Source organism: Rhinopithecus bieti, unplaced genomic scaffold (genome assembly GCF_001698545.2).
Source record: "Rhinopithecus bieti isolate Rb0 unplaced genomic scaffold, ASM169854v2 scaffold_9996, whole genome shotgun sequence".
NCBI classification, from domain to species: Eukaryota; Metazoa; Chordata; class Mammalia; order Primates; family Cercopithecidae; genus Rhinopithecus; species Rhinopithecus bieti.
In genome coordinates, this window is record NW_016806973.1 from 1766556 (window position 1) to 1794319 (window position 27764).

The following is a 27764-nucleotide window of genomic DNA, read 5'->3' on the forward strand; positions in this document are numbered from 1 at the left end:
TATATATTTTTTTTTTTTAATGAAATAACTCTTTAAAGGTCAACTTGAGATTTTAAGAAGTATTTGTTTAACAAAAGGGAAAACTGTCATTTAGCCTATCAGTTTAAATTCAGGAATATTTATAAAGTGCAGTGAAAGTAAGAGCCTGGGAATGCAAACAATAATCTATTGAAACTACTTACAAAATGAGATTAGACATGTTCAATGCATGTGATTTTTTAGAGCCCATTGTTTTGATGTTTCTTATACTATATATAAATTTATTCTAGAGAACAGAGTCTGTAATGCAAATAATTTGCATCAAGTATGGCTTTAGCAACAAGAGCAACAAGAACCTTAAGACATGTAAACAATTTAGGGCATGATATGGATTTCCAAAGGAACTGATTGCAACAATGACATTATTGTTCTCGCTACTTACTAGAAAAGCACTCATCTAAATACTATTTTTTAAAGAAACTGCCCTCCTTCATCATGATGTATTATTAGGAAACATATACTTATGACTGGTTATTACAGATTTTGAAACCGAGATACCTTTTCAACTTTTGACTCTCTCCTTTCAGCTTAAAGATCTATTTCCAGAAATATATCAGAATGAAATAATTTGAAAAGCGTGTGTAGAAATTTAACTATATGAATATTCAATACTTATTAGAATGAAAATCAAGAAATACTTTGAAAGTTCCCAAATAGTGAAATAATCAAATATATATTATTTCTGTATGATGAGACACTTTGTGGATATTAGAAAGAATACTGCTAGAAAACATTTAATAAAAGAAAGATATTTGGTAAATATATGTAATACTATATGAATAAAAATAATATGTTACAATGCTGTATCTTTAGTAATATCTCACTTTGTTTTAATGTATTTATTAAGATAGTTGATACATCAAAATGGTAACATCAGTTTTCTCTACATCCTGTGATTTAAGTTCCCGATACGTATTCTCCAAACTTCCTATAGTTAAAATATATTATATTCATCTTTGAACAAATGAATGTCTAAAACATGAACATTGTTGTGGTTCACACAATAAAATAAATTCCCATACATATCAATCAATCTGTTTGTAGTTTTATGGTAGTCTTTTTCTTTTCCTTTGGAATCAAATAATGAATACAACAATTTATTTAAAATTTTGCTTTACTAAATGCCCACATTTGTCTCACCTATATTCTTTTTCTTTTTTTCTTTTTTTATTTTTAGATGGAGTCTAGCTCTGTTACCCAGGCTGGAGTGCAGTGGCATGACCTCGGCCCACTGCAACCTCCATCTCCCAGGTTCTAGCAATTCTCATGCCTCAGTCTACCAAGTAGCTGGGACTACAGGCATCTGCCATGACACCCAGTTAATTTTTGTATTTTTAGTAAAGATGGGGTTTCAGCATGTTGGCCAAGCTGTCCTTGAACTCCTGACCTCAGTGATCCACCCACCTCAGCCTCCCAGAGTGCTGGGATTACAGGTGTGAGCAACCATGCCTGGCCCCCATCTATCTAGTTTCTTTTCTACCTTATACGACAATACACAGTCTAATTTTCTCTTTTTGACTATACCATAAAATGAATAGTAGTCAGAGATTGAATATTTTATCTTTTATACCAACAATGTAAGGATTTTAAAAGTGTATTGTGATGAAACTTCATAAGAACAACATTGTTCTATCTTTAAAGCTTTAATTTGTAATGATAGTTTAATGTAAAGTTTATAGTTTCAGCATTAAAGTTGGAATGATTTTCAAGCATACTTTTAATTAAGTATTTAATTTATTTATATGTATCAATATATTCACTCTTCATCTCTCTCCTGGGACCTTTGCTCATGCAAGTCAAGATTGAAGTGGCCAGGTTTAACATCTTCTTCCTCTGTATCTTCTTAAACATCACTCACATTCTGGACTGCAAGTATAATTAACATAATATCGGTATTTCCAACTGGGTGTCAGTTAATCTCTTTGGGTGTTATTTTTCTAACTATAAAATTATAGAATAAATTTTGATGATTTCTATCTATGTTCCATTGATGATAATTCTTGAACGGGAAATGTACAAAATTGACTGGAACATCTTATCATACCAGAAAGCAAAGAGAGTATTAAAGATTAATAGGGTAGGATCAAAAGGCCATTGAAATGAACACTGAAGAAGCTCCCTCTGGCCATAGATGGGAAAACGTGAATATCAATAAGAAAAGTTACACAATGAGTTGAATTCATAAACTTGCTAACATTATTCTAAAAAAAATCATGTTTGGAAGATGTTAGGGATCAACTCATTATCTCGAAAACTGGCAAATGAAAGGACATATTTTCATTTCAGTAGCATCCCAGATAACAAAGAAAAAATGAAAAAAAAATACATGAGACTATCACTTTTTCACACCCATTAATCAAAAACTTATGATCCCCAATGTCCACTAATATTGAAAGAAGGAAAAGGAAACAAGACATTATAAGAATTAGATGTAAGTACTCAGAAGCAGCTATGCTTGCCCTAATGATTTGAATGTGAATCTGGCCAAGTTTCTAGATTTAACTACAGACTTACAGTACATGAAGGAAAATGTATAATATGTGAAACAATATTATGGCCATAATTTTAGGAAAATGAAGACTATGGAGAATCTACAGGGCAATCAACCAGCTTCTCCAAGAATATTCAAAATAAAAAAAGAATTGCCAGGCACGGTGGCTCATGCCTGTAATCGCAGCACTTTGGAAGGCTGAAGTGGGAGGATTGCTTGAGCTCAGGAATTTGAGACCAGCCTGGCTAAAACAGTCAGACTCCATGTCCACAAGAAAAGGAAAACAAAGTTAGCCAGGCATGACTGTGCGCACCTGTAATTCCAGCTACTGGAGAGGCTGACAGCAGAGGATTGCTTGAGCCTTGGAGTTCCAGGCTGCAGTGAACTAGTAATCATGTCACTGCACTCCAGGCTGGGATACAAAGTGAGACCCTGTCTCACAAAGAGAGAGAGAAAGAGAGAGCGAGAGAGAGAGAGCGAGAGCGAGAACGAGAGAGAGCAAGCAGTGGCATCCAAGTGAAAATCACTGAACTGAAGAAATTTAAAAACTAATTGAAAAATAAGACATGGCTCCAGAATACTCCTGGATTACATATCATATGATATATGTAGTTGATATATATATACCATTGTTACCATCGTGATGTTGAAAATGTCCAACTAATAAAGGGGCTACATTTGTGGAATATTTGGTTGATTTTAAATGTTAGCATTTAAGTGATTTTAAATTATCCTCAAATGGAATCATGTTAATAAACATTCTAACAATTCGATTAGCCAACTATTTGATTATCATGAGATGATAGAACATTTAAAGAGTAAATAAGGTGACACAATGAAAACGTCCTGAACGCTAGATATATCTTGGAAATTATGGGTGTGTTAAGAATCCAGTATTTTCACAATAAACACTATCCTCAAGAAAAAAATGACCATGGTTAGGACTGACAATGTAATAGCAAATAACATTTTAATTCTAATGATTATGCTACACAAGTGAGACTTACAAAGGCATCTCACCTCAATTCATTAGATAACATTTCATTTATATTTTTATGTTAAATGTCTCTAACCCATAACCTATGTAGAACCAAAGAAACAATTCGCATTGCTTTTAGTTTTTTATTTTTATTTTTAATTTTTTTGAGACAAAGTTTCGCTCTTGCTGCCCAGGGTGGAGTGCAATGGTGCGATCTCAACTCCCTGCAACCTCTGCCTCCCAGGTTCAAGTGACTTTCCTGCCTCAGCCTCCCGAGTAACTGGGATTACAGGTGCACACCACCATGCCCAACTAATTTTGGTATCTTTAGTAGAGATGGGATTTCACCATGTTGGCCAGGCTGGTTTCAAACTCCTGACTTCAGTTGATCTGCCTGTCTTGGCCTCCCAAAGTGCTGGGATTACAGGTGTGAGTCCCTGCGCCTGGCCTGCATTGCTTTTATAACTCATTTAATTTGCTTAGTCTGGAATTTCCAAACAGGCTCCTTCTAATCTCCCATGTATTCATGTCTCAAATAAATATTCACTGAATGAATTTACCTCCATTTTATCCAAATGTGTTTATTGTTTGCTCTCATAAATCCAATACAGGCCACTTTCTATCCTTCTTTTTCTGAACATTCATTCTATCTAGAATCCCCTTTCCTAATTCAAATCATGTTGTCATCAGAGTTGTACTGAGAGAGAGCCATACCTTCTGAAGTTCATGAATTACAAAAAATTATTAGAGCAACCATGAATAGAAATGCCTAAAGTAGGCTTGTTGATAGATTTCTGCACTCTTTCAAATGCACTTTGAACATCTATAGAGGACAAAGGCTGTGACTTCATGGCAGTCGATATATTAACTCTGACACTGAGAAATGACCATTATGTTGGCGTGGATTATCAGGAATAACTGGAAGAAATGGACTGACATTGGAATACAATTCAAAGATGATACTAAACACATACACATAGAGTATGAAGACAACAGCTAAAACAAGTGTGACAGCATACAGCCAGAAACATTTAACAATGAAACAAAAAAAATGTTTATCCAAAAAAAATGTGAATGGTGGCATTTCAAGATAAAGATTTAATCATGGCCTGGTTGGTTAAGAACTGATGGTCAATCACTAACTACAGTTTATTTCTACTTGTGCATTATTTTTGGATACTTTCTAACTGTAAGAATGTGGGTGACAACACAAGTGTCTAAAATGAGGTTGTCTAATATCAAGATGTAGCTCTATAATTTTTCAACTGAGAGACATAAGTTTTTAATATGTTCTTTGTTGCCCTAACATGAAATCTAGAAGTGCTGAGAGTATGAGTTTCAAAATGTTGGTGTAGGATTTTGTTGAGATAATCTCCTAAACATTCTTATAAAATATGAACAAGGTCAGGCGCGGTGGCTCAAGCCTGTAATCCCAGCACTTTGGGAGGGCCGAGCGACGGCCGTGGACACGAGGGTCAGGAGATCGAGACAATCCTGCGCTAACACGGTGAAACCCCGTCTCACTAAAAATTACAAAAAATCTGGGCGGACATGGTGGTGGGCGCCTGTTAGTCCCAGCTATAGGGTCGGGGCTGAGGCAGGGAATGGCCACGTACCCTGGGAGGCCAGGAGTAGCAGTGAGCTGAGATCGGGCACCACTCCAGCCACGGCGCGACAGAGAGACTCGTCTCAAAAAAAAAAAAAAAAAACAAAAAGAACAAAAAGAGGCTAGAAATAAGTGTGCATTCTATGTACCTGCAACTAACAAATAAATGCAAAAAATATAAAGAATATATACACACAGGGTCTGTCTGCAAATGTAAAGCAATGAGTAATGACTTTCATCTACTTACGTCATTTATTACTAGGATGTAGTACCTTAGAAAATGTTAGAAACTTATTATTTATAGTTTCATTACCTTGGTTTCAACTTACAATGTGCAAAAAGTGCAAATTATGGGGAAAATAACTTTGTTTAGAATATGATTCAGCATAAACAATATGGTGTTGTAAGTTTCTCTAAAGCATGTAAAGATAATAACATATTCATAAAAACCGTGCAATACTTATTTTTCCAAAGCGCATTATATTGTTAAATTCTTGGACTCTTCTCCAGTATTTTCAATCATTTAAAGTTAAATATAATCCACATGGACGAAAGTGTCATATTAAATAATATGTTCATTTAAAATTTGTGTTTTATTTATGGCTTACTTATAGTTTTTACAACAGACAACCATATTAGATTTGGGAGACAAATTTAAGATGCAAATGTTGGAAATTAGTTAATGTAATATGAACTTTTTAAAGACAAAAATATTATATAATTCTTTCAATTAATTCCCAAACAAGTTACATATAATGATCTCATACCAGCAAACATTATACACATTGTTAGATTATTTGTTTTCAAGAATTTTATCTTTAATTTAAAAAATGACAAAATGATTTTCTAAAATTATATATGTAATACACACATTTATACCTATGTAACAACCTACATATATAAAAATATTGCATATGTAAATATATTGCATATGTAATACTATACATTTATATGAGTATAATATACTACATATGTATGTCATGTATACACATATAATGTATTATGTATGTATGTGCATCATACATATATACATTAGAACACATATAATGTATTACATATATTATATGCATAATACATATATACATAATACCTTATATATGTAATGTATAGACATATATAACATGTATATATACTCACATATATGTACGTAGGCATGTAATATACATAATATACATATGTAGGTATGTACCTCGTTGTGAATATGTGTGTGTACATCCTCATTTTAGATTTCTATTTGTCCCAAACACCCAAATTCAAATATCTATATTACTTATCACTTGGATATTTATCATTAGTTTCAACAGTCAATCTGGAGGGCCTGCAAATTCATACACAAATATTTCTCCCAGAAGTCAGAGCTGTTATTATATAGCTCTGCTCTCTGTTTGATTTCCTATGTTATGGTTTCAATGGTGTTTGACTGACTCACATGCCACTCTAAACATTCCACAATCCAATAGATGATGATAAAAAGCCACCAGTTATATTTTTATTCATTTTGGAAAGGATGTGGCCCCATTTCAGTGCTCATAGTGTTTGGCTGGAACACTTGATCTCTTTCCAGCATATGCTTGTAAATGTGTGATAACTGGAAAGTAGTCAGGAAAGCTGAAAACCATATGGTTTTGTCTAACTCCTCGATGACTAAAATCTGTGGGTCTTTGATTTAGGTATTCAGCATTCACAATTGTACTTGATGAATCTCATGAAAGCTGTAAACCCTTCCCTTGGGAGCACACACACATACACACAACCTACAATATACGAATTGTCAGTCTTATTTGGCAATTAGGAAACCAAAGTTATGATAAATTAATTAAACTGCCAAAAACCACAGAGATTTTTATGTGAATTTTCAATTCAGGCTTCTCAAATGCTGAGGCCAATTACTATCTATGTTCTAGTTGACACTTCATTTTGGCTCTGTCAAAGCAGTTCAGCTCAGGTGAACATTCCATTCTGAGAAGGTTAAATCTGATCATTTTCTTCAGTCACATATTTCAAGTCATAATAATACCATTATTTGTTTTCAATGAATTCAGTAAATTCAAACACAAAAATTCCCACTGGTATTTTTCTACACATTTTTTTAAAGGTCAGATCTGGGTTTTATTCTGAGTGTTGTATGCATAACCACAGTACCATTTGTAACAACTCAGTTAATTTGTTTAACTTCTTTATGGAGCAAGTTGAGTTTTGTATCATATTCCTTTATTAAATGAAAAGATTAGAATACGTCCATTGCCAGAAAAGTAGCAGAATGATATATACCAAAATGACACAAGCTTTGAAGTTTGACACACGTAAGCTGGAATCCCAGCAGTGTAACATACACTGAAGTATGGTAACTCCAAGTGCTTCAGCTTCTGTCACTTTGGCAACAAATGTTAATTTCATACTGTGTAGTTAGCACTGGGTGAACCACTCTAGTTGGCAAAGAAAACAAGTTGTGATTCTTGCCCTGAAATAAAACTTACAATTTGTGTGTCTATGAAAGCCAGGATGTCTGAAATCTACTTGGGTGGGGTAATATCAGAAAATACTTGATGGAGACATGAGTAGTGGAAACTTTGGAGCACTCATCAGAATTGCAGGAAGGGACAGAGAAATGGAATCACAGAATCACAGGAGTAACATGAGAGGGAAACATGAATGGAGGAGAGAAGCCCTGACTCTTGAACTGTCTTTGTTCTTGCCTTCTCTTAGAAGAGCTGGTTTTAGGTTTCCTGGATCCCCCCAAAGTATTGTACTTCAATAAAGCATTTTTTTTTTAGTTATATTGATTGAAACCTGACTAGAATACTATCCTTATGACGTAGGGAAAAAATGGTTTTTAAAACCATCCTAAAGAATAGAAAATTGTTGTAGAAAGTGATGACACTATTACTGTAAGAATCCGGCTTCATGTAAAATTATGCAATTAGGTTAGGTTAATGATATTTATTTAGAAATTACATTTGAAAATACAAACATTAGGTTCTCTCTATTATCCATAGATGGTTTATCTTGTTTTATAAAATCATTTTCCAATCAACTAAAACATACCCACTTGTTTTACATATCACTTTTTTCTTTCGTACTTAAGAAAGAAAAGATGCCATCAGTTAAACTTTGTCATATCATTGATAATAAAATACATTTTAATTTCCTTGAGGTTAAAATAAAAAATGTTCATCATGAAATAAATAAAATATAACATTTTGATGAATGTATCCATAAAACGTATTGATCAAATAAAGGTAATTTGAATTATAATAAAATGACAGAACCTGTGACATGCTATAGGCTAGCATCTATGTATGTTTAACTGGAAAATTGCATAATGCTGGATTTGTTTGGAGGTCTCCACACTCTGTAATGCGGATGAACCTATTTTATACACAAAGACTCACACTTACACATGCACACTATTCACTGTATAGCTCAACTGAATTTTATTGCTTGTAAAAGAAACTTCTTAAAAAGGGAGATTTAAAACTCTCTACCTACTTCTACTGTTCCTAATAACGTACAGACTCATGACCCGTATCAGACAGAAATATAAAGACACCTAGTTTTCTAGCACTCGGGGTGTGATGGCTAGAGCATTGTCCCAAAATCTCCACCTTTTCTACACCCCCTCAGGATGGAAAATGGAAATCTCCTGAAAGGGAAATGAGAATTGCGGTCAGGGAGAAGAAAGTGGCAGGAAGTTTTGGGACTTGATGGCACCCTGGGTAGTGCAGAACTGATTGCAAATAAAACAACAAATTTGGAGTAGCGTCTACTACTCATAGTCACAACGGATGCTGGAATTAATAATAAATTTAAATATTAAATATGTAAAATGTAAGACAACTTGGCCATAAAGAGATCCCACAGCTCCAGGTAGGAGTTAGCATACTCCCACTGATGGTCCAATTTTGCAGCAGACATACCTTTTTAACAAGATGAGAAACCAGTAGGAGCTATGCATATCAACTAGTCAAAAATGTACAGAAGGCAAAGATGGATTTGAGCCAGCATCCAAGTAGAGAGTACTGTCAAAGACTCTGTGTTAATAAACATTTACCATAAATCTTAGCTGGCCACATAAAGCATCAAAAGAAAAAGTGAAACAACATGCGTCATTGGTATGTATAAGGCAGAACAAGATAAAACAGTATCATAGGAAGACTCACAAGCAAACTCTATTTCTAGAACTTACATGCTTGCAGAATCCAGGAGACAACTGTAATGCATTTGTTGTCTTTTTTTTTTTTTAGAGTCAGAGTCTCACTCTATGGCCCAGGCTGGAGTGCAGTGGCGTGATCTCGGCTCACTGCAAGCTCTGCCTCCTGAGTTCACGTCATTCTCCTGCCTCAGCCTCCTGAGTAGCTGGGACTACAGGCACCCGCCACCACACCCAGCTAATTTTTCATATTTTTAGTAGAGACAGGGTTTCACCATTAGCCAGGATGGTCTCAATCTCCTGACCTCATGATCTGCCTGCCTTGGCCTCCCAAAGTGGCATTTGCTATTCTTAATAATATGCCAGAAGATACAGCCTTTAAAATAATAGTTCCTCCAATCCTGTTGGGAATATCAAGTTGAGCAGAAAATTTGGCAGGATCCAATTAAAAGGTAACAGAACATGAGGAGAAAAGCTGAAAGTACAGTGAAATAGATGATCTACAGCAGGATTTCAAAGAAATTCAGAACCCTGTGACAATATATTTATTTGTATACTAGAAGCAATAAAAAGCAGAATTTTTACTTTAGAAATCAAATTCCAAAGTTCAGGCATGATGACCATCCGAGGTGACTTTCAAATCCACTAGTCACTGCAAACACATAGAAACACTGATTACAATGGAATGTGTACCTAGCGGAACTTCTAAAAAGTATGGGAAACTCGATCTTGAAACAGAAACAAAAAAGAAAAATCAAAACCAGTTAGTGTGAGCTCATGCCACCTCCGTTTGTGATGGGGTTTGTGTGTGTTAACTTGGACCTGGTGACTGGGAAAATGCATCTGACAACCCACATGAAAATGGAGACACATTCTTCTAGCAACAAGAAGTGTAGGAGGTGGAACTTAGCCTTCTGCACAAACCCCGGTGCTTTGAAATGCTCTCAGGTATGTAAAAATGAGCAAGACTTGGTTTGTCTTTCCAGAACGAAAGATTAGATGATTTTGACCAGTCTTTTTGGTGAAGTCCATTAGAAGAGTTGAAAAATATTGTTAAACATGGGAAGGGATCCATGAACAAACTAGGAAGCAAAGAACTGTGGTTCAGACTCCGAGAGGGGTTTATTCAAAGATATGAGCACAATGTCGGTGAACATTGTTCTCCCTTAGCACGTTCTGCTAATTTCAATGAACAGTTTAGAGAAAGTAATAGGTAGTCTGGAAAGGGTAAGGGATTGAAGCAAAGTCTGGAATTAAGAATAAGAGGATTCAACAAGAATTGAGCTGTGGTATGCATAAGAGAATTCGGAGGAAAAGATAATGAAATCAGCATGCAGAAAGTAGAGCATCATGTAGTGCATTTGATTTGTGTTTTCAAGATATCCAGGATGTTTACCTGTGTTTTTTAATCCATTTGGTTATTCCTTCAATGAATACATAAAAATGAGTGAGAAAAGAAATATATATATATCCAACCAAAAGAATGGCTTTTGAAAACATGACAAACATAAAAGAGCTTACTTGGCAGTATTTTTCAGTTCTGCATATATTATATGGACAGTGTGTAGAAATTGCTTTTGTTTGCTTGCTAATCAGTATTACTACCTGATAAAAATCAATTGCTTCCATCTTTGGTATACATTCTAACATCTGTTAACTTAACCTCTTAATTTTTAATATTTATTGAAAAATACACAAATATGCACAAAATAATATCTATACCTGCTTTCCTGGAGAAATTGATAGGCAACATGATGTGAACACATCTCTGTCTTTCTCTTTCTCTCTGCACACACACACACACACACACACACACACACACACACACACAATGAAGATTGTAGACCAACTGAGCAAATGGCCTTTGGCATGTAGAAAATTGGACCTGGGATAACTTTCTGAATTTATTTTAGATTCAAATAGTCTTTAGTATGCACAAATCATTAAAGCATATGTCTGGACTGAAGAGGTTTTCTTTCAATATTTTATAGGAAGAATTTTGATCTATGATTTATCAGTCAACTGACAGCACTAAGGGGAGAGAGATTTCCTGCCCCCCACCCATTAAGAATCAATTCTTCTGGTAGATTTTTATTTTAATTTTCATTCCACCCATTGAAAAAAATCTGCTTTGCTATATGCCTGTCAATTTGAGTGACCAGGCGCATACGCTGTATAAAATGTAGGAATTTTTAAACTTTGAGAAGCACTGAAGTGTTGCAAAATGCATTTAAAAATGGATAAACAAAAGGTACCAAGCACCTTTTATGTTTTTTGTAGGTGCTTTTGAATGCGGGAAACATTAAACAGAAATGCAATTCGCTTATGTAAAGGTCACTATTATGTGTTATTTCTATGTACATCTTGTCACCTCATGGGCAGATTAAGAAACTTGCTAGACAAATGCAATTGCATATTTCTGGGAGATTTGTAGTTGTAATCTTTACAATTTTTAGTGTAATTGATTATATTTTGTTATTTATTGCAAGTCATACTAGTCAGTACTTTTTCATTTCTCAGCTATGTGTGACTGAATTTCAAGTAAATTTTTCAGTCTGTTTATATGAACTTGGAAAGTAAATATTATGGGAAGAAATGATCATGCTTATTAACAAATTATAGCATGCTATTATTTATTTCTACAAACAAGCCTGACTACAAAAGAGCCGACAGGCATAGAAAACTAGGGGTAGCTGCTAGGCTTCAGGTGAATATCAGATAATTTGGAAATAATTTTCTTAGAGTAGCATTCTCTTCTCTTAAGAAAGCATAGGGTTTGGAGGTTCTTTATTCTTTCAAACTGCTTTCCAGAAAGTGACTAGGTTTTCATGGCGGTTCTGTTATAATGATGAATTGGAATGAAAACAGTGCTCTACCACTGCTGTGCAAAGATATCACACACAGTGGACTTCATTTTTATCAGCGTCTTCCTATTGTTTAACAAAAGCACTTCAGTGTCTTTTTTCATGTGATGCATGGAAATATTTCTACTAAGACTATAACGAACACGGCTCGTGTATATTTCTCAAACTTATGGAGATGTCTCTATATAGATTATTTTAGGGAAACTGCTTTAAAATTTGATGTATTCTGATCCTAGCTCATCCGTCCCCTCCTCCACTTCATGATCTTAAACAGGTTTTTTTTTTTTTTTTCTTTTCTTTACTATACTCTGAATATGAATGTTTCTTTTGGAATCTAAACGACTAGGTGGTGTGCATTTTATCATTTTATTATTAGGATGATTAATTGGTGTATACCTACATACTAGCTCAATATCTTAACAAAACTCTACTCCAGCTTCAGATAGCTCTTTTTGCAGATACATATGTTTCAAAGCACTGGCATAGCGCATGTCACTCTCCTTTCCTCTCAGGGATACTAAGGTGAAAGGGTGTATTGTTTTCTCTATCTTTAAATTGCAACTTTGTGTCAAATCCCCATGTTGATGATTACATGTGGTATATATGGTTGTATGCATTTGTATTAGAGAGTGAGAAATCTTAATATTTAATATATATGAATGGATGGATCTTTGTTTCCCTCAGGAAATACTAGTTGGCTCCAAATTGAGAAAACTGTGCTCAAATATATCCTAAGATAGAAGCAGAATAAAAGTTTTGGGTAAAAGTAATATTTTTCAAATCAGACTATTTTTTGGTCTCCTGATGGATACTCTTTTCATGTAACTATGGGAGTTCGGTTCAGCTGGGGTTATCTATTTAAAAAACGATAATAACGGAAAGAAAAACAACTAGGAAAATGAGAGAATAAACTCTAGATACGACACAAGATGATTTGGTGACATTCAATCAATGAAAACACATTTTAAAAGCTTCTTAAACTCAGCATTTACTTTAGATATTTTAAATTTCTTACTGGTGAACATAGTGCAAAATATTTCTATTGGGAATTTTTAAAAAATCTTCTACTAAGAAAACACCCATACACAACTGGGTGTGTAAGAGAGGAGTCAGTGCATATTAGGCTGACTGTATTTCTGAGATAAAGGCTCTAACAGACTGTTATAGTCTGAAACTTTGGGTCCATCCAAAATCCCTATATTGACACCTCATCACCATTTTAATGTTGTTAGGAAGTGGGGCCAAGGGCAGAGTCCTCATCAGTGGGATTATGCCCTTGTCAAAGAGGCCCTAGAGATCTGCCTTGCCCTTCCACCATCCCAGGATACAGCTAAAAGTTGCCAGCTATGAACCAGAAAGCAGCCTACACACCTTCCTGAATTGGTGTTTTTTACCAGTGTGACACCACTGAAAAAAAAATCTAGTCACGTCATTAAGGACCTAATCTTTCAATCTTTGAATCATCTTATCATTTAAATGTTCCCCTTTGCCTTCTAAAGAAAATCTAAATGCTTTTATAATCTGATCCTGTCTACATTTACATTCTAATCTCTCACAAGGCCTATCTTTTTGATGTGCATTTTGGTCTTATAACTGCTTACTGAATACAGAACATGTTATATTTTGGGGACTTTCTTGTCTTTTTACCTGCTGTTCTTTTGATTTGGACGGCATTTACCATTGTCCCAATTCTTTTTGAGTTCTATTAAGATGTAATTCAGCTGATACTGCCTTCTGAAAGTTTTCCTCAAATACCAAATACACCTGGGTTAGGTGTTTTGTGGTATGCTATAGTAATGTGCACATCCTTGTTTCATGGTGTCTGACACTTTGTTAATTACTGTATGCCTGTCTCTATCATTTTCAGTCCCCGGAAGACAAAGAGAGTTTTTTTTTTTGTTGTTTTTTTGTTTTTTTCTTCTGTGTTTCTTGAACTATGATCCCAGGGACTAGGAACATAGTGCATGCTGATGACTTGGTGCAAAGAGGAAGGAAGGAAAGAGGAAGAAAGCGCAAGGGAGACAGGCAGAAAGAAAGTACTGGAAATAATGACAGATAATTTCAAGAAAGAAGTTAATCTTTTGTATGGAAAAAAGATACTAAGGAGCAGTGGTCTTTAAGTCAGGATGTAGGAAAACACCTTCAGTCCCACCTCTTATTGCTCATGTTGGGCAAGTGTCACAAATCTACGAGCCTCAGAGTCTCATTCCACAAGCTGAAATAACAATGAATGTTCGTCCTCCTACTCTAGGGGACAAGGGTCATATCTGATGATGTTTGTGTATGTGGTTCATATTTTTGAAATACAAAGCAACTGTATGGTTTTATTATTTTAAAATATACACTAAAAAAACTAGATAAGTGTGAAAATTTAGCATAGCTAGCATATCTGTAAAAAATACATTTTATTTTAAATTTAATATAATTGTATTACTTTAGAGACAGAGTCTAAAATAGGTTGGTGTTCAGTGGCACAATTACAGCTTACTACAGCCTCAAACTCCTGGTCTTAAGTGATCCTTCTTGGCCTCCCAAAGTGCTGGAATTATAGATGTGAGCCACTGTGCCCAATTTTTCTTTTCTTTTCCTTTCTTTTTATTTTATTTATTTTATTTTTTTTGAGACAGAGTCTCGTTCTGTCACCAATGTTGGAGTGCTGTGGTGCAATCTTGGCTCACTACAACCTTCCAGGTTCAAGCAATTCTTGTGACTCAGCCTCCCGCATAGCTGGGATTACAGGCCTGCACCACCATATCCAGATAAATTTTTAAATTGTTCATAGAGACGGGGTTTTGCTATGTTGCCTAGGCTGGTCTCAAACTCTTGGTCTCAAGCAGTCCTCCCACCTTGGCCTCCCAAAGTGCTGGGATTATAGGCATGAATCACCACATCTGGCTTAAATTTTATTTCTATAGTGATAAGAATACTCAATGTGAGATCTATCCTTATAATAAACTTTTAAGTGTACCATGCGGTATTGTCGACTACAGGTACAATGCTATACAGCAGATCTCTAGAACTTACTTTCCTTACTTAACTGAACATTTATGTACATTGATTAGTAGTAACTCCCCATTTCCCCTTCTCTCCAACCCTTGGGGACCACCATCCACTCCTCAATATTATGAAATTTATATCTCAAATAGGTGGAGTTATGTAGTGTTTGATTTTCTGTGACTGGCTTATTTCACTCAGCATAACATCCTCAAGGTTCATGTATGTTGCTGTTATGTTGTAGGATGTCTTTCCTTCAAAGCTGAATAGCATTTCATTGTATATATGTAACATTTAGAAAATGATGAAGTGATTTTCTAAATAAAATCAATCCTCATAACTATTCTGTAAGTAAATATTTCTTTCTTTTTTTTTTTTTTGGAAATCTTAAGCATGCACTTTAGGCAATTTCTAAATTGCCAGGAAGAATGTTTTAATAAGAAGGTACATTTGATTATATTTACTATGTATCTCCATTTTTGCTAAATTCACCATTGCTAGTTTATTAACTGGGCTTCCAATAATATGCCAGAAATATATTCAATAATTCTAAGATAAATGTATCAGTCATTAGTTACATCAACAGACCATAAGTAGGCTCCTTTTTCATGTATAGTTTTGGGTATCACAAATCTAGGCTACGATGAGGCTTTATGTGTCTAGAACCCTCTATGCATTCAAACTCTCCATATCAAATACTGTATTTTTTATTTCTGGGACTACTAGGATGCCTATAAGTTCAAAATGGAAAGCTAATTTGTGAATTATCTTAATATTCCAAGGAATATTTTATACCACATATAATCAACAGTACACTTAAAAGCTAACGATTGATGTTATTACATTGCATTTTTGTCATCTTTGCTACAGTAACAAATGACAGAAAGTCTCCAAGGGTTTATTCCTTGCCCTCATTACATATCAGTAGCTCTGCTTTTGTTCCACATTTCGCTTCTATTTTATAACCTAGTGGGACCCTTTTGGGAATATAATATTCTTACAGATTTGGAAAAAAAGAGCCAGAGAGCTGAAAGGAGATGATAATTTTGAAGACAGTACATCATGGCTGTTAATGTTGCCTTGAGAAACTGGCCTATTGGTCCTTGTGCTCACATATTTATGGCCCAAATAATTTATATGGCCAAGTTCATGTCAAGGAGGTGAAGTGCATTCCTTCCACAGGAAGGCGTTGCAGTTCATGGCAACACAGCGATGTATAATCCACTTATAGGGAAGAGGAAAACATAATAATACAAAGTACTATGTCCTTCCTCTAAGTCACTAATACTTATTTCTCTTTTCTTTTCCATATGCTAAATATAACCAACTCCTCCCCAAGACTAATATACCAAAAATCCAATCCAGTCATGGCAATCATATTCAAATATCAGAATTTATTGATAATCTCTATATTAGGTACAAACCTGGCTTTTTTGACTAGGCGGTGTGTAAATACACACACATGCACACATACAGACTCACACACATGCACACGCCAATACCTGTTTCCTACATATTCAACTGAAAATGTAAAATATCACTATTATGTCCACAGATTCACAATCAACACTGCTATTCAAAAATGAGATAAATGGGGCCGAGAGCGGTGGCTCATGCCTGTAATCCCAGCACTTTGGGGGGCCGAGGCAGGGGGATCACAAGGTCAGGAGATCGAGACCATCCTGGCTGACATGATGAAACCCCGTCTTCAATACAAAATACAAAAAATTAGCCAGGCATGGTGGCAGGCGCCTGCAGTCCCAGCTACTTGGTAGGTTGAGGCAGGAGAATGGCATGAACCCGGGAGGTGGAACTTGCAGTGAGCCAAGATCGTACCACTGCCCTCCAGCCAGGGACACAGAGCGAGAATCCGTCTCAAAAATAAAAGAAAAAAAATGAGATAAATGGGTGGCATATGGTGGCCAATGGCTTGTGATTATTCTGGAATTCTGTTGACCAGATGTTTCAAGGAACATGATTATGACGTGATTTTGTGTCTTGGAAACTCCCCAGTGTGTTCTCAGTGGCTCTTGGCTCCATCCTCAGGATAGTTCTTCCTTTTTCTAATTGTACAGTTAAACTTGGTCATCTCTGAAGAGGCCATTGGAGAATGTCCCTTCATTGGTGGCTAAACCACTTGTGTACTGATTGTAGGCATTGTGGACATGGAAAACTGTTTTACATCTCAAAAGGTTATGATTTCCTTCAGTCCTTGTTGGAGGTTTTGGCAATATAGCTGTCTTATAACTTTGTTTTTCATCAATCAGATTCCAGTAGTTTCCAAATGATTGAGTCATTTCTAATTTGAGCATACAAATGCTCGCACTCACAGTGCTTTTGGAGACAGCCTCACCTCTTTGTCTTTCTTTAATTAAAGTGACTTTGAGTTTACCAGACTTCCCTGTGAAAACAACCTTGGCCTGTTTTCTGTGACACATTTTGTTCAACTGAAATGATTTACTCGTAGCCACCTTAACCTATTCATATGTTTAAACAAAGAACAAGATGTCAATTATTTTAATTTGGTCTCTGCTGTAGGTCAATTATTAATTAATCTTAATTGTTCAGAGTACTTACAAATGCTATCACTTATTGGTTGCATATTAGCAACAGTTGAGTTGGCCAGCCCTGTAAGACCTTTTTTTCTGGACTGTTTTATTTCTCTTTTACACTTTAGGGCTCACTAGTGAACCTTTCCTGACCTCATCTTTGTTTTGTCAAGTCCAGTTGATAATAACAAAAACACCCTTCATAAAGTTCTATATCTTACCCCTTTTTGCCAAAAGTCACATTTTAATTAGGTATGTAATGTGACTTGAGAGATATATTAGAGAATAGTGTTGCCAGTTTCATTAATACATAAAATTTCATCAATAAATAAAACAGGCTGCCATTTTTCATGCTCCAATTATAGTTTACTTGATGTCCACTACCGAGTCTTGAGGCCAATATCATATACAATGTTCTTTTAAAAAAACGTGGCACTATTTCACTTCACATGCAATTTCTGAACTGCTTAGCTTTTCTATGTTAACAGATCACCCTAAAATATCACAAGCTTACAACCTTACAACAACAAATGCTTTTCCTGTCATGTTGGCTAAAGTTGTTGGCAGCTCTGCTCATGCCATGCCCTTTTTTTTTTCTTTTTCAGGATGAAAAGGAGTTGCTTCATATTGTACCATACTGTTTTGTGGCAAATTAAAAACAAATTTTAAAAAAACAAATCAACAGAGTTGGAAAATCTACCATTGCTCTCAAAGCTTCCGTTTGGAATCAGCATATTGTCACATCATTCACCAAAAAACAAACCACCTGGCCAAGTCAATGACTTTGATAACATATGCCTCTCACTCCTCCTGCGGGAAGGCACTATAGATCCACTGCAAGCAACTGAAATGTAATCCTCTCCCAGGGAATGGGGTATTAGATAACTGAGAATGAGAATTCATAATAACAGATATTCTAATACTTACTTCTCCTTTGACACACTCTGAAAAACCTCACTAACTTCCCATCGTTTTCAGACCCCCGAATGTATTTTACAGTTTGGGGAATTAGCTTTGAGTTTGTCCTTGCCTTCTTCATTTCCACCCACTTGCACATCCTTGCAAATTTCTCTATATAGGTTCAACTCCACCTAATTGTTTTAGCCTGGTGATGTATCAGAAATCAAATTTGCAGTTTATATTTATAGTGTAAATTCCAGTCTTCACAGTGAAAATTGAGTCTCCTCTTGAACCCCTGGAAGTTTAGTCAAGGTTCTAATTTTCTGTCTAACATCTGTTGTCAGCGCTCTTCCATGAGGTTGGATCCTGTTCTTCTCCTTCGTGGATGTCTTAGTTTTCTGCATCAACAAGATACCTAGAATAGTAATACTACTCCAATATATGCCAAGACCCCTGCAATAGTCCTTTCGCAGCCCCTCTAGCTTAATCCCATTACATTTAATTAATTTAGAGAAGAGAGACAAAGATTAGGTTTTTTATTCTCCATGGACATTGCATTTTTTTTTTTTTTTTTTTTTTTTGAGATGGAGTCTTACTCTGTCGCCCAGACTGGAGTGCAGTGCGGCACTGTTGGCTCACTGCGACCTCCAATGTCCAAGTTCAAGCTATCCTCCTGCCTCACCTCCCAAGTAGCTGGGATTATAGGCGCATGCCACCACGTCAGGCTAATTTTTGTGTTTTTAGTAGAGATGGGGTTTCACCATGTTGACGAGGCTGGTCTCAAATTCCCGACCTCAAGTGATCCGCCCACATTGGCGTCCGAAAGTGCTGGAATTAAAGGTGTGAGCCTTTGCACTTGACCAGACATTGCAATTTAAACTCTAGTTAGTCCACAAGGAAGCGTAAACTTTACTCTAGAATCACAAACCCCCAGTTAATTTTGATCCCTATTATCTCATTTAGCATATGCTTTAGCCAAAACTATATAGGTTTTGAAAGTTTGAGGAAGAGCATGCGTATGTTTGATTTGAGTCTGAACACCTACTGTTGCTGAAATACTTTAAAAAATATTCAGTTTTAATCAATGACTGTAAAATGACTATATGATATATATATACAGTGAATACATTTTTTTTTTCTTTTCACTACCATCATTTTCGGGCAGTAATAGTAATACGTCACAATTCTAAACGTTCTTAAGGGAACCTCAAAGTGGATGTGATACAGAATTGTGTATTTATGTGCGCATCAGTTGTACCCCAAGTGGTTTTAATAATGATTTGACAGCTGACAAGCTATACTTTCTAGAAGTACACATTAGATGTTTGTATATCATGAAGGTGGTGAGAGTGTAGTAATCATTCTTGATTTTCTATAACTAATTATTTGACATTTTGAAATCATGGGCCATACTAATGGCCAAAGTTGTTTACATCTCTGTGTTTTCAGGCGCATGAGAAAATCATATTGCAAACCCTCCAACCACAAATGCAAGCATCTGCATTTTGTTTCTTGACCAATAGGGGATGTTCCCACCTACCAACTTCTCAAAGTGATGGTAATAGAAGTTCTTACTCAGGAGTCCCCTTATCCTCTGCCTTCTGCCCAACCCTGGAGCTTCCTCTTATGGCCCTGAGTTGTATGCTGTGACCTCTCCTATGGGCAGCTGTAAGTAATACACTGTTTTTTCAATAGCATTGACCTCTTCATGTCATCACCCGGAAATACTCATAAATTAAATCCTGGGTACAATTTAAAACTGTCATTTTACTGGTGAGTAAATCTTGCTGACCATGAGATTTTGCATGGCTATCTGGCTTGTGGCTGTCTATTCATCACACATTTTAATACATTCTCTACACTGGTGGAAAAGTTAGTTTTCAGATAAACATAGGCATGAAAGAGACGTGGTTTGGTATAAAGATATATAGAAAAGCACATGAATTTAATAGAAACGTTATTAGAATAACACTGAATAACTAAAAATAAAATGATATTAAATAGCCTATACAATTACTTCCATACTTAAAATTTGAAGAACTGAAATTTTTGAAGTGCTCATCCCTCACAAATGCTTAGTGTATTTTATGTTAATTAAATGTGCTCTCACCACAGTCCAAGAAGCCCAGAAAACACAGGGTCAATAGTATCACATGCAACAGCATTAAAATCAGCCTCTATACATAGCTCTCAGGTGATGCGCATTAAATTACTCAGATGTTTACAGACATTCAGTTTTCTGTCAAAAGTCTTCATGCCAGGCACTCAGACGTACAATATTCAAAATTCCAAAGTATTGTTTCCTGAATGTTTTACTCTTATTACATTCCTCCACATTAAAATTGCCTACATATACAACCGAAATGTGGTCAAGTTAAAAATATGAATTATCATTTAGCAAAGCTTTAATTCCTCAAACATGCCTTTACGTGTTCTGGTGTATCATGGACCTGCTTGCCTGCCAAACCTGTAAAATTCTTCTTAGGAATCTTTGTGCCTGGAAAATTTTGTTGATGTACTCTATCTCTGTCTGTCTTTGTCTGTGTGTGACTTCTATGCTCCCAGAGAAATGAAAAGATCTTTGTTTAGATTAGGGCTATTTAACTTTAACATCAGTCCTTCATTTTTTTCTCTGTCACCTAAGATGTCTAATAAACGAGGTGCCTTTATTTAACTGATAGATATCTCCTATAAGATTGACATATACTTACATAATGCAAAGGATTGTGCTACAAACTTCCCCTCCATGAAGTTTCCTGCTAAAAAGAAATAGTCATGGGTTAATAATTTATCATTTTTGAATATATTTGCTTTAATTTACTGTATTCATGTTAATCATAGAAAGGGATGTCATGATCATTACATAAAGTCTAACTTGAGGTGACAATTCCGATACAAAAATATTATCATAGGTGGATCCACTAAGTACTCAAGACATAGAAATGTACACCATACCTAGGAGGGAAGCATTCTCTTTCCATTACATTCTCTCTCGCTTTGTCTTCCTCCATTATTTCACCACCAACGTACATGAAAGAGGCTCAGTGTTTCCAATTCCTTAGCTCCCACTCATATTTTAATTTATATCCAGCTTCATACTCTGCTCTTGGGAATCTCATCAATGACCACCTAGGATCTGGTTGACAAATTGAAAGGTGCAGCTCATTCTATCTGACATCTTATCCATTGCTTTTGCTGAAATTATCCTCACATTTATGCTGTCACTTCAGCTAGTTACGTCGCTCCAGATCCAATTTCTATCTTTCTGACCATATCCATCTGCACATCTAGCCAGTACCTACAGCTCCACAGATTCAAGCAGGAAGTATGAGTGCCCACTCAAAAATACCCTTGGGCTTTTCGTGTTTTCTGTATCTTTAAATGGTATAACCAGCCGGGCGCGGTGGCTCACGCCTGCAATCCCAGCACTTCGGGAAGCCGAGACGGGCAGATCACGAGGTCAGAAGATCGAGACCATCCTGGCTAACACGGTGAAATCCCGTCTCTACTAAAAAAATACAAAAAAATCAGCCGGGCGCGGTGGCAGAGCCTGTACGCCCAGCTACTCGGGAGACTGAGGCAGGAGAATGGCGGGAACCCGGGAGGCGGAGCTTGCGGTGAGCCGAGATCGCGCCATTGCACTCCGGCCTGGGGGACGGAGCCAGACTCAGTCTCAAAAAATAAAATAAAAAATAAAATAAGGTATAACCATCCAGCTATTCACTAAAACTAGCCTTTCTAGGGTGAATTTCACCCTTTCTCATTCCTCCAAAAATGTGGCTATCAGTTCAGGTTTAGCTCGCCTGAACATTTCTGTTGAATGACATGTCCTCGCCCTTTTACTGCCGGTGTCTTGGTTCTCTTTATCTTTCATTTACTGACTGCAAAAGAAGATACTGACATTAGTATCGTCCCACAAATAGCCACCAAATTTACTGTTTCCGGAAGCACAACTGCTTCGGTTGTTTTAAAAATGTATTTTATAGATAGACAGCATTGCTTCAGTTTTTAAAAAAGTCATATCCTCTTTCCCGCAGGATAAAATCTGAACTCCTTAGCGTAACATAAAAGACCTTTCACAGTCTGACTCCCGTCTATTTTCCATTTAAATATCTAGACAGTAACCTTTTAACCCTTCTATTTTTCTGCCTCATTGAACTTCTTTGTAACTCTCTCCCTTGCACTTTTCCTCTTTTGCGCTCTGCTCTTAATGATACTGCATTCCCTTCTTTTATCAAACTTATCTTTCACCCAATTTAAATGTCTGCTCATCTGGTGAACTATTCCATGATCTCTCTGAAAAATTTAATTACTCAACATCCCTGACTCCCATAGCACATTGTTCACAGGTCTTTTATGTCTTTAGCCAGGATGTGTTACATTTGATCTGCTGAAGTGAATATTTAGGTAGGCAAGCTGAAGCTGTGAATTTTTTGAGGGCATAAAAAATGTTGATTCCTATTTGCTTCTCCGTCTCCAAGCACTTCAACTGAACTGATTTAAAATCTTCACTGGCTGCATATGGCCTTCCATGCAATGCCCGAATCCAAGTTCTCAAACCTCTATAGTACATTTCCTCAGAGCATACCTTATACTCCTATCAAGCCACAATACTTTCTTCTCCTTACCTCTCAGTCTTTGCTTACATTCAAGTTCAAAAGCTGTAGTCCCTCTTTATTACATGTCATAACCTCTTCCTCCTTTTGACTCTCACCTCCAGACTTGATGGCTGACCAGTTACACAGCATAGGTATTATGAGTATGTAGGCAGATGCCAAACTGTACCATTTGTTAAATATTCATATTAGCATCTCTGCCCAATCAAATTAAGTGTAACTTTCTTAGAACACTTATATTTGACCTTGTAATCATTATTTATCATACACAAGTGTGCTGGAACCAGCTCCTAATGGCTCATAAAAACCAACTGTTACATTTCCAGGAATTTTTTTTTTTTTGAGACGGAGTCTGGCGCTGTGGCCCAGGCTGGAGTGCAGTGGTGCAACCTTGGCTCACCACAACCTCCACCTTCTGGGTTCAAGCAATTCTCTTGCCTCAGCCTCCCGAGTAGCTGGGATTATAAGCACTCACCACCACACCCAGTTAATGTTTGTATTTTAGTAGAGACAGGGTTTCACCATGTTGGCCAGGTTGGTGTCAAACTCCTTACCTAACGTGATCTGCCCACTTCGGCCTCCCAAAGTGTTAGGATTACTGGCACAAGCCACCATGCTCAGATACGAATTTTTTTTTTAACAAGTTGTTAAATAGAGACATTATTTGTAAAATCATATAAAACAGTATTTAAAACAGATATAAGGCTCAAAATGTATTGATACCTAGTTAGTGTATGATTACTTCTGCTTTTGGGGTTGCATCTACTGTGGGAATACTATTGTGCTACTGTGCAAGTCTTCTCAAAAACAGTTTCAGTCATGTCATACAGCTAACTTCAAATTAGCCATAATTGGCATATTTACACCATGGCCATCAGGCACGGAGTTATTGTTGTGCTGATTGTCTAACTTCAGAAAATGATGCAAAATATCAATACTGTAGTTTAAATATGAAGGGGTCAGCTAATATTGAGAGTAGTGGCTACATTTGAGATAAAGATTTAGAAAATATTATTTCTGTTTTGGGAAACGGTCATGTGATTCAGGAAATAAGCTATTCATGCCTTGCCAAATAAGTGTATTTTTGACATACGTATTCATTGTTTTTCTTTTTTCTCACTCATTAGTTTAAATGAAAATATTATACAACATTCATATAAGAATATAGTCATTCTTCAGTTGCAATCATATTCAGCTGGCTACTGATACAAAAGTTCAGTGACAAACAAAAATATACATTCTTCGAATGAACTGACTATGTAGAAATAACAACACAAATATTATATATACTATTATTTGAAAAGTGTGTACTTTAGATGCTTTATATTAATAATGTTTATGCAAAAATTATGTATATAAGTATGTATATGAACACACTTTTGTCAAGAGAAACAGTTGCTCAGCATTTATAGCTCACTACTGATAAAATGATGAAGGTGTCAACTGAAAATAAATGATTGCAAGCACTTGCCTATAAGTCATAGAATGATAATAAGGTTAAATAATATTAATAGAATTTTACATTTTCTAATCCAGTATTCTGTTTAAAAATTGAAGTGGCCAGCACGGTGGCTCATGCCTGTAGTAGTCCCAGCACTTTGGAAGGCCGAGGCTGGGTGATCACTTGAGGTTAGGAGTTCAAGACCAGTCTGACCAACATGGTGAAACCCCATCTCTACTAAAAATACAAAAATTAGCAGGGCGTGGAGGTGCACGTCTGCAATTCCAACTGCTCGGAAGGCTGAGGCAGAAGAATCGCTTGAATCCGGGAGGCAGAGGTTCCAGTGAGCCAAGATTGTGCCATTACACTCCAGCCTGGGCAACAGAGTGAGACTCTGTCAGAAAATAAAAAGTAAATAATAAATAATAATAAAGTTACTTCTAAAATTTGCTGCAAAACTTGCAGTTAAACCCAGGTCTCCTGATACCCACGATACCCACAACCATTTAAGGTTTAGTGCCAATTATTGTGCCATTCACCTGTATGATCTGCTGTAATCCCTTACATACCCTGGCTCCCATATTCCTCATCTGTAAAAAGCAGGTATTAGAATAGATGTGTTTCTAATATTATGCAATGTGTCACCTTTTTAAAGTCAATTGGTACATTATCTGAAATTAAAATGAAATTATAAAGTATATGCCAAAATCAAATTTGTGTTGAATCTATGATAGGAGGATGATTAAAGGGAGGAAAAGAAAAATATTAATTAATACTTATTAATTTCATGGAAAAGAAGCCATTCAAGTGAGTTCAATTAGGAAAAAATAAATTACACTTGTTAGGAGTGTTTAAGGTTTTACAAAATCCAAAGGTAGTAAGTTCGACGGAGCCACATTTGGGAGTGCCGCAGTCTCTCAGGGAAATCGCTCTCATTCTTTCAGCAGTTTTCAGGGAATAGCTGATTCTCCCCTTTCTCTGCAGTTTTTCTGCTTCAATGGTTCACGCATATTCACAAGCTGCTACTGAGGAACTTCCATTGCCTAAGTCAATACTACTACATCATCTGCTGGTTGCGATAATCTGACCCAATTTTCTGGTGTCAAACTTAAAAATTCCTGTGAGAAAGATATTCTAAGTCTTTTTTGAATCAAGAAAACCCTCTCGGTCTAATCAATTATGATCATGAGGTCTGGGTGTACTCAGAAGGCCCATGGGGCCCAAGCAGGCCAAACTCAGAAAAAAGAGCAAGGGCTAGGTAGGTACTTTGAGATGTTTCTGAGTAACATTCTACTTTTTTTTTACTTAAAAAAAAACTTTATCATTTGCCTTGAAATAGGTATTATTATATATAATTATATAATAATTATATGTTATTATTATAAGTACATCCTTAATAAAAATTATATTTTTGAAGAATATTTGTCCTTTTTCTGGAAAGTTTTCATAAATTATTAATTTTATAACACGTGTACTTCTGAATGATCCACACTGACATCTTAAAATCCTTGATTTAATGCATTTTTGAAAGCATGACCTTTACAGAATGTGTACTTAATTGCAGACTATGGACAACACGAAACAGATATAACATTTTAAATGATTATTTTTGTTATATTAATTTTTCTGTAGTTTAAAGCAAAAGCAAAATGGAAATTCCCACAAATAATAATCAACTAATAGCAGCTTATGTGCTAACATTAAAATATTTCTTATTAATTAATTTTTATAATGAATATGATAGAAAAACATTAAAATTACTGACTGTTGCTTTAAATAAGCACAAGAAATACTGCATTAATGTCCTGGAGGTCATCAAGGCATAAGAACTTCAAAACAAGTATAATCACCAAACCTAAGAAATTATTGATTGCAAAAGTATATACCAATTAGCACTTCACATAATCCTATCATTAATATATGATTCACCACTTAATAAATTATTGGTATACAAAATTATCAGTGTGAGTCAATACTCTATTAATGTTGACATAAAGTACAATTCATCACTTGAAAATGTTAATATACAAAACATAAAATATTTTCAAAAGAGGATCAAGGATGGGTTGCTATGGGATGAGTTGCTATACACACAATTATTAATCTAATGTGTATAGCAATACTAAAACATTATAAATATCTTTACCTTTTTAAAAAATACATTTTAAGCATGCTGACAACCTAAAGGTTTATCTTAACAGAGTAAAGGATTGGATTTGATGCCCAGTTTTCTACTAAATACTTACATGCTGGCAGATATGCTTGTCAAGATGCCATATGTGTAAGTAAAAAAAAATATGCATCAAATAAATAGTTGGTATCTATAATGAATACTCAGGAGTAGCAATAGCGACTGTCTACTAAAATTATAACCCAACCGTTATTTTACAATTTCAGGAAGCACCATGGCTCGTAATAGCAGTAATTTACATGCAAACAGACACAACTGTGCTATTTTACTACCAATTATGGTCTTATATGTATTTCCATGTCACTGGCTACATCTGAAACTGCAATTAATGTGAAGGCCTAAAGAACACAAACTATTTCAACACATACACACACACACAAAAAAAATGGTAACGAATGCTAGATTTCTAAAACAAGAAATTAGTAAATATTTATCAAACTCATATTAATATGTAAAAAGCCACAATTCAGGCATAGAGAGGATACTGCTTTTCTTTCCAGTATTTGGTGTCATGGGAAGAAGAATGTGTCTTAAAAGAAATGAAAAGAAACATTCAGGGCCATATGAAATATAATGTATTTTATCACTTAGGCTTCTGAAAAATTTCAGTTTCAAGTTTCCTAGCTTTCATGGGGAAAACATTCATTCAATGAACATTTTGGATGCTAGATAGTGTGGATGATATACATAGATTCATCATTCTTTTCTCAATTAGCTTACCAGTCAACCACCAGAGAAAAGGCACATACCTTACACCCCAAATATGATAAATACTGAGTATAATAATCTTTTTGGGAAAAATGTAATGGGAAAAAAGTGAATCTTTATGAAGTTGATTTTGTGAGCATGTACCCATTACTTTTCATTAATTAGTCAATGTAATCACAAATCAACTTTAAAAGATTCTGTTATGTGTTTATATATATATGTGTGTGTGTGTGTGT